Here is an 18,188-nt window from a genome sequence, read left to right as displayed (position 1 = left end):
ATTAAGTATTAATATGTTCCGGCCAATGTGGCATTAACACACAATCAAATCACTTTGAATCACATAAGCTGCGTGCCAACGTTTTGTAGAAATACATAACCTATATTACAGAAAAAAACCTTGAATTAGAACATGGTATCACAAAACATTTTCCAAAATGCAAATAAATTAAAAAATAAACATATTTAAAGACTAAGAGGACAGTGTGACCTGATGACAACTGCTTTATACTTTGAAGTCAGAATGAAGAAAACTAATTGTGCAGAAGCCTCAGTTTTAACTGCGATTCCAGCATCCAGCTTTCAGTGGTAACATTGCATGTATAAAAATCCCCAAAACCATAATCACATAGATACATAATATTTCCCTAGCAATAGCCAGTTCAAATGGAAAAGCCTGAGTTTGGGTTTTTTAATCTTTTCAAGCACTCTTCGCTTTAATAAATTTATTAACTTCAGGACTGTACCATTCAAATGGAAACTTTAGGTATTTTTTTATATCCCTGAAAGAGCAACCATACAACAATTTTATTTAACTGAATGTCAAAAGACTGCTTCAGGATGCAATGCAGTCTCCAAACTCCTGAAAACTTAATCTGTATTCTGCTAATCTAGGTTACAGTTTATCTTCAGGGGTTCTCCTGTAACATCATTCCTTGACGCTTTAGATTCAGCCTGACATGATTGAAAAGGCTTCCTTTTCTTTCTTCTCCCATTCACCTGAACAGCAGAAGTACACTTTTTTCCAGGTTCCCCTGCCCTCTTCCCCCCAAATCAGATGGACTTTATTAAGGGAATTATTTTGAAAGAAAACCCTACAGATAAACTATGAACTAGATCAGGAAGATTCTGCCCAATTTATGTTCAAAAAAATTGATTTACTTTAAAAGATGTTATTGCATGCCACTCAAACTGTCCTTTCAGTCACATTTTGTATGGTCTGAGTCTGTCATCTTTTATTTCCTAAAACCTGAGCTTACGTTAAGAATGATAGAACAACTTCTCAGGGTCAGCTGAAAGCATACAGAACTGCACATACCAGAAAAAAAGTGCTATAAACCGAAGGACCACTGTTTTGCTGAGGAGCAGCATGACCAAGCTGCCAGCTCAGCTCCTGCGTAATGTTGTCACCACTCTTGGTTCAGTTTTGTCACCACGTAGCGTCCTCTCAGGCGAGAGGCCATCTCCAACCTAGGACTGCTCTAAGGTGCTTCCGAACGCAATATAAAACCGCATGTAGATGATTAGTTAAGAAATGTCCTTAAGATGACAGAGACTCTCCCGTAACTCAGATACTGTCCAGGGTTGCATCCCACCGAGTTAACCTATCACTGGGACGCGCTCAGCACTGCTGCCCATTGCTGGCCTGGTTTCATGCTGTTGACTCCACGGGCCAGGTGAGCCTGCAAAGGGGTGGGAGAGCTGGTGGGGAACAGGGGATCTGACCTGGCTGTACTTCTGAGTACTCGGCACCCCCTCATCTCCCCTCTCCTGAGCTGCGGGAGAAGGGGATGCAGCCTTCAAACTCTGCTCTTCAGCGGGCAGAGCAGCCCATCGCCTTTCTGCTCACGCTCCCACGCTCATCCAAACGCAACCCTGCCAACCCAGGGCTCACCTTTGAGGAAAACCAAGCATGCAATATGCCACGCCAAGACGTTCTTCCCTGCCCTGCTGTTTCCGTGAAACACAAAGTTTCTGAAACCAGCCCTCCCAATCATGCTGTCTTTGCATAACCTCTCAGATGGCACATCCCAAAACCTGAGCACCATCTCCTACTGCACCTGCCGTTGCCCGACCCAAAACCATCCATGCCTGGCAGGATCTATTCCAAAAGGCTCTGAGCCCAAAAGCTCACTAGCGGGCTTTTCTGCACTCCCCAGGACCACACAAGCAGTACTTTCAAACACACATACGCAAAGACGTACCTACTGTAAGTGCTTCGATCTCCACTCAAGCGACAAGACCAGTTCCTGGTTTTAGAGAAATCTTGTTTGTTTCAAGCATCAGCATCTTAGCTAATGAGTTTCCGCTTCCCTTCTACACTCCACAAATACTGGGCTGAGTAATGCATAGCCTAATTGACTGTTAAGGTCACTAGCCAGCTCTTTAATCTTATTTAGTACACTTTGAGACAGTTCATGAGTCATTAGGGCTTCATTCTTGGGGACACAAAGACACGTAATATACATTAATAAAGAGCATAAATGTAGTGCAATGTGTGTATTTTACAAATTGCGAAATTAGAAAGATGACATTAAATATTTCTTTGCAATGTTATCATTTTAATAATGTTGCTTATTTTAATAGACAATAAAAATATTTAATTGTCAGAGCCTGCTGGTGTCTTCATAATTTATAACGTTGCCATAGCTCTAAGAAAATTCCTTAAGGAGTAAAAGTCACACTTTAAATACCAACTTGAAGGGGAAGAGGGGCTCAAGGGAGACCTATCTTAAAAATTCCTTACTTGAAGGGAAAAAAAGGCATTTTTCAAGCTGTTATTCATGATATTTGATTTTATGATGTAAATTGTAATTCACTGCACACACATGTGTCAGGAACTTTGCAATACTTTTGAAAGGGATCAGCGTCACTAATCAGGCACTGAAATCCAATTTCTGGGAGAATCTGGGAGCTCAAAGCTGAACATTTTAGCTGGCTTGGAAAGACCTTTGAAAAATAAAGTTAAACAGTAATTATACATAAGTGCTTAAGAAACTTTACACCTGTCTTGACATGAATCAGATCTTTGCATGGATGATGAAATTCTTGGCATTGCTGTAGGTGATTGGGATGGCATTAGCTTAGGCAGGGTAAGAATTCAACAGCCACAAGCCTAGACAGGTAGGATAAAGGAGTTACTGACTCAAAAAAGCATGACAGCTTATCTGTTGAAAGTCTAAACATGTTAATCATTTAACATAAACAGATCTGCTGGTATTTTTAGAAAGGCATTTCAACTCATAAGCAACAATGTTAAAATAAGGACACCAGTAACCCTAATCATATTTTCCACAGTTCCTCCCAGCCCCTTGCAGATTGTTTCTACAAAAACTCAGACCAGGGAAAAAAAAAAAAAAAGAAAGAAAGAAAAAAAGAAAAAAAGCCAAAGACAGGCAGCTGGGCTTGGGATTAGGACAATAAAGAAGTTGCTGGCAATCAGTGTTTGACTGCTGGCTACGCTACAGACTCCTCCTGCAACCTTTATCTCCCTGTGCCTCAGTTCCCAGTCTGTAAAACAAAGGTGATAACGTTTCCCTACCTCACAGGAACGTTCTCAGAATAAATCCATAAATGCCTGGGAGACACTGAGACACCACTGTGACAGAGGCCATAAAAATACCTAGGGGAAAAAAAAAAACAAACATAAAAATAAGTGTCATAAGTGATTTTAACAGCAGAGACATTCACAGATTAAATGTAAAGCAAAGGTTAAAACTTCACTTAACAACATGAATTCTCCATCCTGGGGCAGAAGCAGTTAGGTTCAGCACATATTCCCATCCAGACGCTTTTAAAACCGTGACAGCAAGGGACAGTTTCCCCTTTCCTACTTGGACATGACACAGTTGTGACAATCCACCACCACATACGGATGCAAATGGGAAAGGTGTTTCCTTTACAGATCACTAGCTCAGGCCCTCCATTACGAGTATCACAATCAAGAACCCCGATCACAGCGACAGACCCCAACATACTGACAATGCTCCTCCTCAGTCTCCATATCCGATACCTACCGCAGAACTGAGTTCCTCCAATAGTTAAAAAACGTATAATTTTCAGCCTAACATTTATTCCCGAACAGCTTTTATCCATTTGTTTTCATGCCAGCATTGATCCAGCAGCTTAAACGGCTTTTCCCTATCCCTGAAGTTTATTTCCCTGACGATAAAAATGAATTACACCACCTTCCTGTCAGGGCTCATTTTACCACCCAAACCAAGCAAGTTCTTGGAGTTTGCTCTCAGATGAGCTCCCATCCTTGAGATTACCTACCTCTCTGCTACCCCACTTCCCCATCTTCTGCCCAGCGCCATGCTCGCAGCTCGCTGTCACCTTGTGACTGTGCAAAGTCAAGATGCGTTTCTCCAGCACTTCCAGCTGGTAACCCCCTCCATCCTACCCAGCTCAGAGCAAAAGTTTCTTTCTCCTAATGCCTCCTAAGGTCGTGACCCTGCGTGCTATCGCCATGGAGATAAGTCCCACTTCCATTGCTCCGGGTCTCAAGCTCTTTCGGAAAGATATCCCGACCGTGCCTCCTACCTGTCCTACCCGCACTGCTTTGAGCCCTCAGGGCACTGCTCCATGGTTCCAGGGACATTACAGGAAACACCCACGATCTCCCCAAAAACACACCTCCCATCTTCAGTGTCAACTCAGCTCGGCAACCGATGGCTTGAGCTCAATTACACTGTTAAGCGTTCTTTAACGTGAGCCAAATGACTACGGCGCTCAGAAGGATAAGTGATTCGAAATTATGCAAATGCATGGAATGCGTTATTTAGTCTTTTATCATTTACAAAGTACTCATTTCGTAAACAGTTCCAGCACTCTTTCGGAGAGTGTGACAGTGCCCTGAAATCCAGGACTCTGACGGTTGCTGCGTCATGCACCGACCGCATCCTCGGCAGGAGAGGGGAGGAACGCCGCCAGGTCGCTCCAGCTCCGAGGTGGGGCACGGGGCTGAGACAGCCTGCCCACCCGCTGCCCCACGCACTTACAGATACCTCCACCTACCCGCTCACGTACGCGCCCCTTGGAGACCCTCTCATCCCCTTGCAACCCGAGCTGACTGGGCCAACAAAAATCCCTTCACTTTTTTTTTTTTTTTTTTTTTTTAAATTTCTGGGGAGAGAGGGCAGTTCCCTTCTGCCTGGCACAGTGAGTGGAACCAGCTCGTGAGCCGGTCAGACAAGCTGGTAGGAGGGGAACGGCAAGCTCACCCCTTCTGCTGGCAGTCTGCCGCCGGATCAGACTGGGACGTACTGGAAACCTCAGCCCAGGGAACCAGAATACAGTCACCTTTCCAAGGACTCAGATCCATTTAAAATTGTGCTCTAATAACCTTGACAAACAAATATATTATGCAATTTTATGTTATGCAGCGTTGACTTCAATGACTCTGTAGCAGTGCTTACTCTACTATATTTACTTCTGGCACACGCTGGCGTTCGCTGCAGTCATTCAGAGCATGTTCCTGTTTTAAATCCGGAGGTCTTACCCTGCCAATATCTATGCACAACGCTGCTCAATATGCTTTTCATAACTTTGACCATGCCGTCACTTTCTTCTGTCCCTGCAAGCTCCCTTGTCTACGACATGTCGTAACTTTTTCCCCCTCTCATACAGGGTCCCCCTTTTCTACCCCAGCACCTCTCAGTCAGTGTCAGGTCACTAATACCCACCTTCAGCTGTCACATGCTGTCAGTCTCCATCCCTCAGGCCAGAATTTTAGAGAAGTACCCTGGTACCTCCCTCCCACCAGGCTCCCTGGGATTTGAGGAAAGCCCTCTTTTAGGCACAGATCCACCTTGATGCCCATGACCAAGACTAACATACTAAACGAATAGCAGACATTATACAAGTCTGTTTTCTCCCTTCCCACACAACTAACATGATGACCATTTTGGTGCAGGCTCTTTTCACTCTCTTCATCAGCTAGTCTTTGTTGCAAGAATGGCAATTACATCTGAGTGGAATCCATCCAGCAGTAAGTGGTTTGTTAAATCCCAGGACACGTTGTATACAGAGAAGGATACTTAAGCTACTTAAATGGCAGCCCTTTATTAAATGCATAAAAATGCTTGAAATTTCTGTAAGCCAACAATTTCAATTAATATCCTCCCTTAAACATATCAGTCTCTGCTGCTAATTGTTATATCACTTTTTATGCATTTCTTTTGAATTTATTCTTTGGAAACCCTATGGAATTTCCTACAGTTCTAACACACATAGTTACAGTCGTCCATGGTACACGTGTATATATGTCACTAAAAACTCCTTTCTCCCAAAAGCGTAAGAAGATTTTGCATTTGCATGGTAGGGGCAGTTCAAGTCAACTGTTCTCAGCTACACCATGGTGGCACTACTGCTAGAAAAGGAAGGGGAAACATGCCATCAAAAAACAAAACCAAAACAAAACAAAACAATCTTTTCTACACTGGAAATATTAAAGTCAGAGAGCAAAGAATTTTAAGATGAGGTTAGAAAATAAGATGAGGTTAGAAAATACTCTCAGTCATACCAAGCACTGTTTAATATGCAATTTAAGACCCCTGGAAACCCCTGCCACAACAGGACCTGTGCACACTGAAGTGATCGCTTACGCTCTGAATTTCTTTGCATCTCTTTGTCTGACACGTATATTTAAAAGTGTGCGCTGATTCAGTTTTGGATGTCATAGCCAACTTTAAAGAACAGATGTTCTGCTTATACAGAGAGAGGGCATATAAACATTAGGCATTTGCTGTTGAGGATTAAACATTAACAGAAAAATGTAATCAGCAGTGACGGAAGCGGTAATGGCAGTTCACTGGAGATAACTTCAGTTAAAGAGCGAAGCACGCTGCAGTCTCCATCATGCTGATTTACGTTGTTAGAAGCCTGAAGTGACTAAGAGAGCACATACCAACAGGAATTCAGCACAATAAATTAAACCTTCCCCCTTTAAAAGAAAGGGCTCCCAAAACACACCCAGCTTCCCCCCCGCCCCGAGCTGAGCCAAAGGCCAGCAAGAGCAGCAGAGGGTGCCCAGAGCTTCCCCGCCACGCGCAGCACGGGCGATGCCGCGCACCTCCCCGCAGCACCCCGCAACAAGAGCTCGGCACCTACAGCTGCACCGGGACACCTCTGCAACCAAAAGCACGAGTGCTACCACCACAGGTTTTGGCAGTTTCCGTGCGTCAAGCCCAGAAGAACATTTTCTGAAACTCTTCAAGGCTGCTTTTTCAATCTACGTGACAGTATTTACTGAACAGACAATACCAGTAGCCACGAGCATTTCATGCAGCATTGGCAACAGCAAGGAATTCCTCGTTTCTTGGTAAGCTCCCATGCTGGCTGACACAGCAAGAGGCACTGCGAGAGGCCAAGAAAAGCAGCAACTTATCATAAGAAAATGGCAAATTGTTAAAAACCTGTATCGCAAGGTTAGCTGCCTAGGCACAGCTTTAATAGAGCTCCATAAATACCTCAGTCTAACACTGACAGAGGTTAAAAACCTATTATCTTTCCCAAATGACAGTGTGAACATATGTTCAATCGAATACCCCGCCCCACCAAGCTACAAAGTAGATTCTGCTCTTTCAGTTCCACAAATACAAACCACAGGGAGCATTTTAAATGAAAGCATGATGAAGATTACATTAGGCAAGTTTGATCTACTGTAAAATACTCGCACACAACATTAAGAAGGAGAACAACCTTTAACACCTGCTTTCTCTTCAAACACAGCATTCTCTCTGTGCATGGCTTGGCTCCTAATGGGATGAAATCTCAAGCTAAATTGCATGGCTTACTCCACCAGCAAAGAATACTTTAAATGTTTGGGATCTAGTAGCCCACTAATAGCAAACTAGTGAGAATATTCTTCTAAAAACATATATGCCGCTGCGCTGCTCAGCTGGCTGCCAGCCCACAGCACGGCTCTGCGCAACAGCGAAGGTTTTCACCCCGGTGTGAAATGTTGTGACACAAGAGGAGATGCAGCAGCCAGAAAAGGACCGTGTGATCCAAGCAATGTTGAAAGTCATCATCATAAATATTCACACACAAACTGATTTGTTTTCTTACCAATAACGCACTGTTATTCACAAATATTAATTAGTTCCTAAATACCACCTGGTACTCAGCCCTCCCCTCCGCTGCGTGCCACGAGGCTCCCTGGCTGCGGAGGCTTGTAGCCCCTCCGTGCTGCTCGGAGATTTAATGATGTTTCAACTTCCACGGCTCACTCAGCTACTGGCAGGAGAGGCAGGGAATAATTACTTACTTATGTCCTTCTCTGCCAGCCTCTCTGGAGGATGAAATGAGGAGGTTTAATGGCCTCTGAAGGGAGCCTGGTCCAGCCTGTCTCAGATGGGAAGGATGACGACTGCACTGGTAGGTCTTTGGAGTGGAGAAGGTTTTAAAGATCCAAACTTCAAAGATCTCAGTGAGGGGAGAGTTCAAGCTCAAACACTCTCCCCACTGGAGGGAGGAAAGCTTCTAATGCAATCACTCGCTTTTCCAGCGATCACTCACGCTTTAGACAGAGCTGAAGCACCAGGAATTGCCTGTCACATCCTACAGTATAAATAAATCTCAGTCTGCCAGGAGGAAAGCTGTTACAAACCTAAGAAATTTTCTCTGGATTTCTTTAGATCGCTTCCTTAAAGGATCTCTCCAAAGGTAAGAGGTACAGGTGCAGGCAGACAACCAATGCCAGGTACACAGGATTCCTCCTCCCCACTAGCAACGGCGAACACGTTCCCTCCTCCTAATTATATGCATCACCCATAACATGAGAAAGTTGGGCAGAGCACTGATAAAATCCACGAGTTGGTAGCACGCTTTAGGTTGAAGAAGGGACACAGACGAATGAGTAAGTACTGTCTTGGTCTCTCTACGAACCCTGGATGTAAGATCTCCTCAGACCTCTGAAACGCACTCATTCTGCTCGCTGTCAAGCAGAGACGCCTAGGGAGGATAAGCTTACCTTGGTGAATTCACACACAAACGAAAAAAGGAATGGGACTAACTCCGTGAGCCTGGGCTCACACCTAGCCCCACTGGAAGAGATGAACCTGAAGCATCCTCACAGATGCCAGACAAAAGACTCAAGCTCCAAAACCCAGCATTTGGCATTTCCATCCTCTTCGGAAGCAGTGCTGCCGTTTCAGTGCAGATGCAGCATGAAGGTTGTTATCCCACAGCTGACAGACTTGATACCAAGGCACAGACATCAGCTTGTATGCTTCCCAGGGAGGAGACACAATCTATTCAAATACACCTTTCTACAACACCAGATTTTTCTTACCAGGTACACAGCATGATTTCACTGGTACAGTCCAATCTGAACACTTAACAGGTTTTTTAAGATCTTATGCATCATGCCATCAGCTCTACAGAACAGCTACAGAATAGTACAAGCAATAAATAACAGATTTAAGGTGAAAAATCAGAGCAGTTTTTCCTGGAAAACATAACTATAGGACAATTTAACCTTGTCTTTGCTAAATATGGGACAGGGGCGTTGCAGCCAGGGCTTGCTATCCTAAAACTCCTACTAGGAAAAAAAATCTCTGCAATAGTCCCTGCAGACAGCAATAACCCAGGACTATGAGGATTTTCTGAGAGCTTGGTTAACCTCATGTTCAAGTTCCTAAGATCGTAAAACTCACAAGTGGGAGGGCAAGAAGCATGCAAGAATGTCTACAGTCATTTTCCCAGTAACTGACAAACATGGTGCTGAATTTCTTAGGGACCTGAATGGCTAAAGCTTAAGTTAAGCTTCACTAGAGCTATATTTAGTTCTGCACAAATACAAATTAGGAAACACTTTCTTCCCAGTTACTAATGCAGTGTGACAGGAAACAATTATTTGCTTAGTGTCTAATGTTACCTTTAGTGAATATCTGGCTTGCAGAAATTGTATATTGTATAATAAAGCTGATATTCTGCAAATCAGTGAGAAAACTCATTTAAGAAGATGAAGAAACATTTGATTTGCACACGTCTGAGCTACACTGGTCTTAGCTACGCAGATAGAGTTAGTGTCGAGGCCTCTTTTCCTTTGATACTAAAGTACAAAGTGAGTTTGTTTTCCGAATAGTACATTAATTTATTCAAGAACTCCATGGGTATCTAAAGAATATCATGGCTTCTCCAAAGTGTAAAACAGAGCTGGGCAGAAGGACAGAACAATTAAAAAAAAAAAATCCACTTTTTATGATTTCAAGTGCCAGTTTATCTCTATGGAAAATGCAATTCTGGGTCACAAGGGAGCTCTCAGCTCAGCAATCACTTCAGACTTCAACGTCCACAAAACACAAAAGACAACAAAATGTGCGATTCAAATGAAGGGCTAGTTAGACCACGGAGAACCAAGTCATGATTGTATAGAGGAATCCCACGTGCTTCAGAAGTGCTCAAAAGGGCTGCACTCAAAAAATCCTAGGCACGTGGCCGAGAAGAAACCCTGCTCCTGCCTACTGCAGCAAGAATGCCAACTAACAAGCTTGGAGTTTCCAAGCTATGTAACACAGCATCCCTACACACTAAGGAAGTTAGAAAGCATACAACGCTGCGGCAGAAAGCATGCCCTTTCTTTTGGCACCACTGGGCAAATATTTGCAAGGCCCTTTACCATATTGAGTCATATGAGTATTTCTAGAGCTGGAGGAGTTGGCATTTTGTGCTTGGCTTAAGTGATTAAGACCCAGTATAACCAGAAAGATGCACTAAGTACTGATGTGCTGGTGACCTTCCCTTTGAGATGGAAGGCAGATGAGCACTTGGCACCATCTGACAGACCACCAACACCCAAGACTTTTTTAGCCAAAGCGGGACTACTAAAATGAACACACATCTTTGCCTAATCTTCCACAGCTTTCTTCGGGGGGGGGGGGGGGGGGGAAGAAGGAATGGAGTGATAAACATTTGGTTTCTTTGTAGTGTTTTATAAAAGATTATCTGTTATTTTGGCAGTAGGTTCTCAAGAGCAGGTCAAACACAGAAGGTGTGAGTTCTGGGCACAAAGCAAACAAACCTCTCACCATAAGCCAAAACATTTCTTAAGACACCCCAATTCTGAACAATCTCTCTTAACTACAGTGCCAAGCATGACTAATTTTGATGAAGAAGTTACAAGGATTTCCAAGGAGAAATGACACCTCCACTACTCCCACCTGTATGAAATCTAGGAACAATGTTTCTATGCTTTATCTTCTTTGAAGATCCTGTGGCAAGGGGAAAAATTCATGCCCCAAATGCCTATAAGGTCAAGTGTATCAAAACTTCTCATATGAGTTCAGTTTGCAGCTCTGGCTGCTGGTGAAGATGCCTGTTTAACTGTGTCCTGGCACCCAACTGGGATATTCAGTAGGCATAATATTTTGCCTTGGGGAACTCAAGGTTTGACCAGGAATTTTAGTTCTGATGCCCATAAGGTCCCTGCCTGTGTTTTACTTAATACATTTTTACTATAACAAGGTAACTCCTACAGTGCTTTCTATATTGATCACCAAAACCAGCACTGAAGTCAAAGACTGTGATCTTGCCTACACTGCTGGAGGGAGGGGGGCTAAGTTTTTTTCAGATATATCCAACTAACATGCTACCATTCTATCCAAGCACAGCTGAACATCTCACCCCCATTCCCAATACTGTCAAAGGAGCAGGAACAATTGCAAATCTGCATTGCAGGGGTAGAGGTGCACGTCGATACACAGCCCACAGTTCTTGCTGAGTACCGAAGGGCAGCAGCTACGTCATCTTGTTCGGAGATGTACCAGATTAAAGGCTTTTCTCTATTTCAGTGGCATTGACACAGCCAGACTGGTAGGCCAATACAGGCATGAGCTTGATAAAACAAGACGTGGCTGAAGCTCTTCATGCAGCTGACGCAATATCAGTGTATTTTCTCACTGCTCTTCTGTTATTCCTGTACACACAGCACTCCAGCAATGCTCTCGATGACTAAACAGGAATAGTCTCTGTCAAACTTTGCCAAAGAGACCAGACTGGACTTTCAGCAGTCAAGCACAAGTAGGCCACATTCACCTTCTAGTTGCCTAGAAGCTTTTATTAAGTTATTATATGACTCTATACTTCTCCTTGGCTGTTCCCTCAAAAGAGAGGATGTAAAGCAAAACAAGGCTCCAGCTTGGAACAAGATGAACAATTTCCCTGGAACAGACTCATTTTCACTAGAAATCTCCTTCCCCACCTTCTCCCACTCCCCCAAAACCTCATCCACTTCCCTTCTTCATCACAGTGCTAAAATAATCAGGAAAAGTAGGAACCACCTTTTCTGATACGGGTTGCTACATAGCACCTCCTCTCCCCCCTCAAAGAGTATTGAGCCTTTAAACAAATGCATAATGTGAATGGAGTCTCCAAGAACTTAACAAAGGTTTAAGGAATGAGGAGACAAGGATGACAGGCATACAAATTACCATTAGCTACTGAGTAATCAAAGGGATAAAGACACATGTTTTGGGAATTAAGAATAGCTAATTATTAGGAATTAGGATTAGAGTTATTCTTTTTAAGAAGAAACTACTACACATCAGCCTACTGTGTCTTTTCTTGCACGTAGAGTATCTTGCACTGAACAGGATGCTTGAGTGACGGCTCTCATTTCATCCCAAGCATCCATTCCCTCAACAGCCACCCCAACCCTCGAGTCTGCCAAGGGTAAACCAGAAGGAATATTTCATTCTATACACAAGATCTCAAAATCCCAGCCCTCCGCGTTGTAAAAGCCATGGTAACACTGTTGTCCAAGAAAAACCTGTGCTGATACTCAGCTAGCTTGGAAAAGAGAAAAGGAGCAGAACACAGTTACTGCTGCTTTATCCAGGATGAGCTAGAAAGGAGCACTCTCCGAGCACTGCTCAGTGGTTCCCCACCTCTTCTTCTGCAAGACTTAACTCCACATCAAGCAGACTCCTGTACAGAACCGACTTTAAGGGAGTCTAGAGGGCTTCGAAGTTTTTTAGAACAAGAGAAGACCATAGTGGTATCTTGGCAACACCAGAAGAGCAGGACACCTCTAGCATAGGGGTACCGAAATGAATCTGAGATAATAAAATGTCCAAACAACTATACTACTACACGAACTTGCAAGGGTGCCACTGATATGACAGGCAGCATGAAGTCAGGACTAGGGTTGTTCTTTGAGGATTAGCGGCTCTCAGCCTTCTTTGGTTGCCCAACGGCTTGCTCCACAGGACAGTAAATTCTGACTGTAATGGAAAAAAAGATTTTTATGCTATGAGAAACAAATGTTACAAAATTAATGCAAAAATATACAATGGAAAGGTTTGTTTCTTTTTAATCCATTGCAATTCGTTGCATCAGACTCTATCACAACAGGATAATCTTGAAGTAGCTAGTGTTAACATCTTGCTACAGCATAAATCCAAGAAAAGCAATAAACAGCATGAAGGAATATTTCAGAGGAACTATTAGATCAAGCTCACATTAGTGTTGCCTGAAACATGTCCTCCATTGCACTGAAGAGCTGATGTTTATCTGTCTCTCTACAAGGCTTCTGACACAAAGCCCGAAGACCCATAAGAATGCATTAACATTGGAGAATTAGCAGCAACATCCAAACCGGTAAACTACTACCACCAGCAAACCCTCATCCTAAATATAATCAAGCTTTCTTAAAACCCCTAGAAAACATACTACCTTTTTCTTTCCCTCTCCTTTAAAAGGGTAAGAAAAATTAGAAATAAAATAGCATCAATCTGCATGAACCTAAAAGGTTTTCCTTTCAGCAGCAGCAACGCTACCGTCCCAGGCAAGAGCTGGAATTGCAATAATCATTCAGACTGGAATATCCAATCCCTGCCAACTGACTAAAGGTGAGCTGCAGCTTAAAAATAAAATACATGTGTGAAGTGAAAATAGATGAACACACTTAACTATATCACACATCCATTAGTACAGAGCATCTATTATAGATGCATATTAAACGTGGATGGATATACTCACAAAATCTAGACAAGCATATTTTTAAACAAAGAAACAGCTTTTCTCACTCCCATACCAGAATTATCATGACTTAAAATCCCCAGTGAGCAATCTGCTGTAAGAGAAAGTATTAAAATAAAGAGCTCTTTAAAAAGTTATTTACAATACAAACACTCTATTTTTTGCTTAGTAAAATAAGCCAAACTCCTGTCTCAGAGCTGCCTGTATTTCAATTTTATATATGTGAATAAAGCACCGAAAAAATGGAATGTATTGATAATAGTAAAATAAATGCACCGCATATCCATTTTGCTCTACAATTCCACCTTTATACCATCATGCACTGAAATATTTGTGTCTTCTGAAATTCACAGAAAATTGAATGTGACACCAAATGTAACCAACACACTACAACACAGATTCCACATTAATTATAAAGGCTATATCAGCACTACGTATTTAGAAGTATATTAACAGTACCAAATAGTACAATGACCAACTTTGGATAGTCAGAGTTCTTATTTCTTGTAATCACAAACACAAGAAATTGTCACTTCTTGTAATCCTGTAACGTGCTTACACAAGTGACGCTGAATAAAAGAAGCTCTCCGATACATGAATTTGTCTTTTCACATTGTTAAGGGTTTTTCCTTGAGAAGCAAAATAAACATTTATTTTTCACATATATTTAAATATTGTCTTAAAGTACTTAATAAAAATTAGGTTTACGTTTCTAAAGCATTACAACATATTTCGTATATTTATAAATACGTGTAACATTAAAATGAATTTATCTATCAAAAGTATTCAAATTTAATATACATTCAAAAAACCTACATTTGCTTCCATGCTTTCAGAGGCAAATCATCAGGCTAAACAACTGAAAGTAATGCACTAAACCAACTCTAAATAGTGACTGACCTTTTTTTTGGCTGATGTAGAAATAGCTTTTTTCCTAATTTCAGTTTATTCAGTTAATTCAATTCAATGACTTGATTCGCTCAAAATAAGAAATCAATTAAGAAATAACACAGCGCGAAGATTTGTTTTCATTGCCCAATCTACAAATAAACATTACGTGCAAGAGGATGAGATCTACCATTTACAAAATCCTCCAGGGCCAAAACGATTTTCCAGTCACTATCCAGAGTTAATACCATAACTATTTTAAACCTTGAAAGCACTCCCTTACTGCATTTTGCTTTTTGAATTGGTAAGTTTGCTTTTGATTTAGGTATCCAGTAAATTTAAGAAAAATATAGTTAACAATTTAATATTGTTTCATGCATTTTAATTGAATTCAAATTTTTACATCAATACAACCATATATTCAGCACTCAATATATGTTAAACAAGTATTTTACTACCAAAAATATGAGCATGAAGTACCTGAATGCTTATTTGGCATAGTTAGACAATTATAATGTATGCTTATAATGTTGACAAAAGGTGTTACCTTACTGTAAAAGCTGTACTTAGCAGCAAATCAAGGCAATCTAATAATTACCAAACTACTAATAATTAACCTCTCCTTTGAGAAATGTAACAAAGTAAGATCAAAGTGGCTGATTTACATCAAAGTTTCTGCTTGATTTACATCATTATTTAAATAATGTTTCAGCAAAAAAAGAGTGGAAAGATTTAATGAACTCTGACAATGATCTCTAATTTTAGCCTCATCCCAAATTCGTGATGGATTTGGCAGAAAAATTCCTGAAGGTCCTTGAGCTACCCTATCGGTTTTGTAGCTGATAGTCTTTAATTTCAGAATATTCAGATGGGGTAAAACTCCAGAATGAATTATTTTACAATTACTTGGGAGCTGGAAAGGCTGGGATGCTTGGATAGATTTCAGCGTACCCCTAGCCATGCTAGGATCACGTTCCTGCTGGTGAATGAAGCCTCCTAAGTACCTCCTACTCATCCATGCACCAACAAGTAACATCTCAACGGTACTTCAGAGCTCGCAGTGGGATTCAGCAAAACATCTCAGAGCTCCAACACAATCTTTTACTGATGAGGGGGAGTAAGGAGGGAGGACAACTTATCTCAGTCATGGTATTTTTCCTTTATTACAAGAATTAAAGAATTATGAGAAACATACAAAGTTAATGCAAACAAATTATTTTTTAATCTCACTAGTATTTTAATTAAAACCTTTTGTCATGTCTGCTAAGCAAGTTCAAAGTGTTGCAATGCAGTAGCAATGGGAATGCAGAAGTCTTGTTACGCTTGGGGAAAAAAAAAATGTTTTCAACTTTTACCGAATCAATGACTGTAATTACTACAGCAATAAATCAAATTTATAGCAGGCAAACACAATGCACAATCATTTTTTGTGTGGCCATAAATGAGTTTATTTTTGTTGCAATGTGATAAAGTTTAACATTTTCTGCATGTCAGACAGACTATTTTGATAATATTCTTTACATTTCCTCCTTATTAACGAGATGAAAAATTTGCTATTAAGATATGCAAGTCATCTCAATACATCTTGTTACTGGATAAGCTTCAACAAAATCTTAAAGCACTTTTTTCTAACCACATTAACACAATAAACGCACAGACAAAATTCTTGCTTTAGTATTAGACAATGTTCTGTTCTTACAAAATATCAAGAGGTGGAATTCAGCTAACTACAGCAGATCAGTTGGTCTTTTTTTTAAAAAATCTGTTCAGAATGCTGCAACAGGGGAGACAAAAGCAGTTTTAATTTTCATTATTCCCAAAGTTGTTTTTTTTTCCAATTTAACTGAATGTGAGACAAAAAAGTGTTGCCTTTTTCTTTTTTTTTTTTTTATCATGCCAAAGACTACCTCTGCTATTTGAAAGTACTTTCACATCTCCACTTTCCCTACTAACCTTTTGTGAAGAACAATTTCCGATTGCTAGGCGATTTTTCATTTGCCTGCCTCTATTCATAAAAAAAAGGGAGCATGTAAAATGGCAGATTTGAGAGACTGTTAAATAACTTGAATAGCTTACATATATAAAACCGATTACGGTTCTGCAAAACCTAAAAGTAATGTTATCAAAACAATGGATCACTTCAGTATACAATGGCACCGCTAACCATGGAACAGCTCAAGTGCTCACTGGCATCAAACTGCACCAAGCGCGTCATGAACCCAAGTTATTTGTTCTTTGCTTGAATGTCAATTTGAAGAGTAAGTATGTACGTGCACACGTATGCATTTGAGTAGACATACAAAGGCCGCCCATAATCAAATAAACCTGACAGCTCCTACCTGAAAAAAGCATTTTTATGAAACCGCATAGTTGAAGTCAGCAGAATAGTTTGGACCAAGTTAACCAAGAATTCTCCATTTATAAATTTCAGTTTCTCCTTGACATGGTCTGGAAAATTACCACAGAAAGATACAGCAGAAAATACTGCAGGTAGGCTGTCACCTCCAGTGCCAGGAGAAACGGCTGAGCAATGCCACCGCAACGGGAAGGATGGCTCCAAAAATGTTTCTGCAAGACCGCTGCGGAAAGACCTTTATCAGCTAGCGACTATAAATTTATTTTCTGCAAAGGAACCTTCTGGCATAATGTGCAGAGAAAGGACATAAAACGCAATCTGTCTGCCAATGAAACTAAAAAGTTAATGCGAAGGCGGGAGAGGCAACATATTTTGTTGAAATATGTAGATATGCCACTTAGATCTCAAAGTGTGTCACCGTCTGACACCAAAGGGTGAAGTGTTCTGATCTCTGCTGACAATGTTTATACTGAGAAACCTCCAATATTTCATTCAAAGTTCCCAAAACACCCATCGTCCTCTCTCCAGAAGCCAAAGGGTTGCAGAGAGCCCTCTGCAAGGCTGGCAAACAGGCAACAGAGCCTGTGGACCATCTCACCAAGCATCGCCTGCTTCCATCTTAGCAGCACTCACCTATCTACTTCCAGAAGACAACTGAGGGCCGTGGAAACTGAATTCACTTTGTTTTCTACAGCAAAAAAATAAAGTCCTTCAGCAAGAAGGACCACTGCAGCCTGCAACACATCAAGCAGGGTTGGAGGCCAGCGTCACCTGCAGTGCTGGCCAAGGTGCATGAAGACCACGGCTCTGCAGTGGGGGGTAGGATACTTTCACTTGCAAACAGATTAAGCAATCAAATCATTGAGAAACAAGTTTACGGATTTGGCTTTTTCCTTTCTTCTCACCTTTGTTAGATAATTTGTGTATCCTGTAATATTAAATAAAAGCCATGCAGAACAGTAACCATGTCTTTTATGAATGGTTTTTTAAAAACTAACACAATAACCATCACTGCCTAATCTAATAAAGCTGTTAAACAAAAAACTAGTAATAGTCCATCAAACAGGCATGCAGAACTCTAACACAGACAGATGTACAGAAAAAAATTAGGACCTGTGTAAAATAACTCAATTTTCAGCGAGGCAATATTAAAATATGGTTAGCTAAATATTTTAAAATACAAATATGAAGATTAAGTAATGCCAAAAGAGGGCACAGGATCTAAAGGGCAATGGATCTAA

The 18,188-nt window shown here is 41.2% G+C and overlaps 1 protein-coding gene across 7 annotated transcripts in view; it reads right to left on the bottom strand.

The window, feature by feature from the left end:
• PTPRF (protein tyrosine phosphatase receptor type F) overlaps positions 1 to 18,188 on the bottom strand; it is a 392,393-nt gene that overhangs the window by 292,103 nt on the left and 82,102 nt on the right. For all 7 annotated transcript variants that reach the window (XM_075508594.1, XM_075508595.1, XM_075508590.1 and 4 more), the window contains one exon: positions 3,262 to 3,342. The gene's annotated coding sequence lies outside the window, so the exon portion shown is untranslated. The remainder of the gene's footprint in view (positions 1 to 3,261; positions 3,343 to 18,188) is intronic.

The sequence above is a fragment of the Mycteria americana genome, chromosome 7, assembly GCF_035582795.1.
Source record: "Mycteria americana isolate JAX WOST 10 ecotype Jacksonville Zoo and Gardens chromosome 7, USCA_MyAme_1.0, whole genome shotgun sequence".
Classification (NCBI taxonomy): Eukaryota; Metazoa; Chordata; class Aves; order Ciconiiformes; family Ciconiidae; genus Mycteria; species Mycteria americana.
The sequence above is the reverse complement of the archived record's forward strand: the minus strand, read 5'-3'. Positions and strand labels throughout refer to the sequence as shown.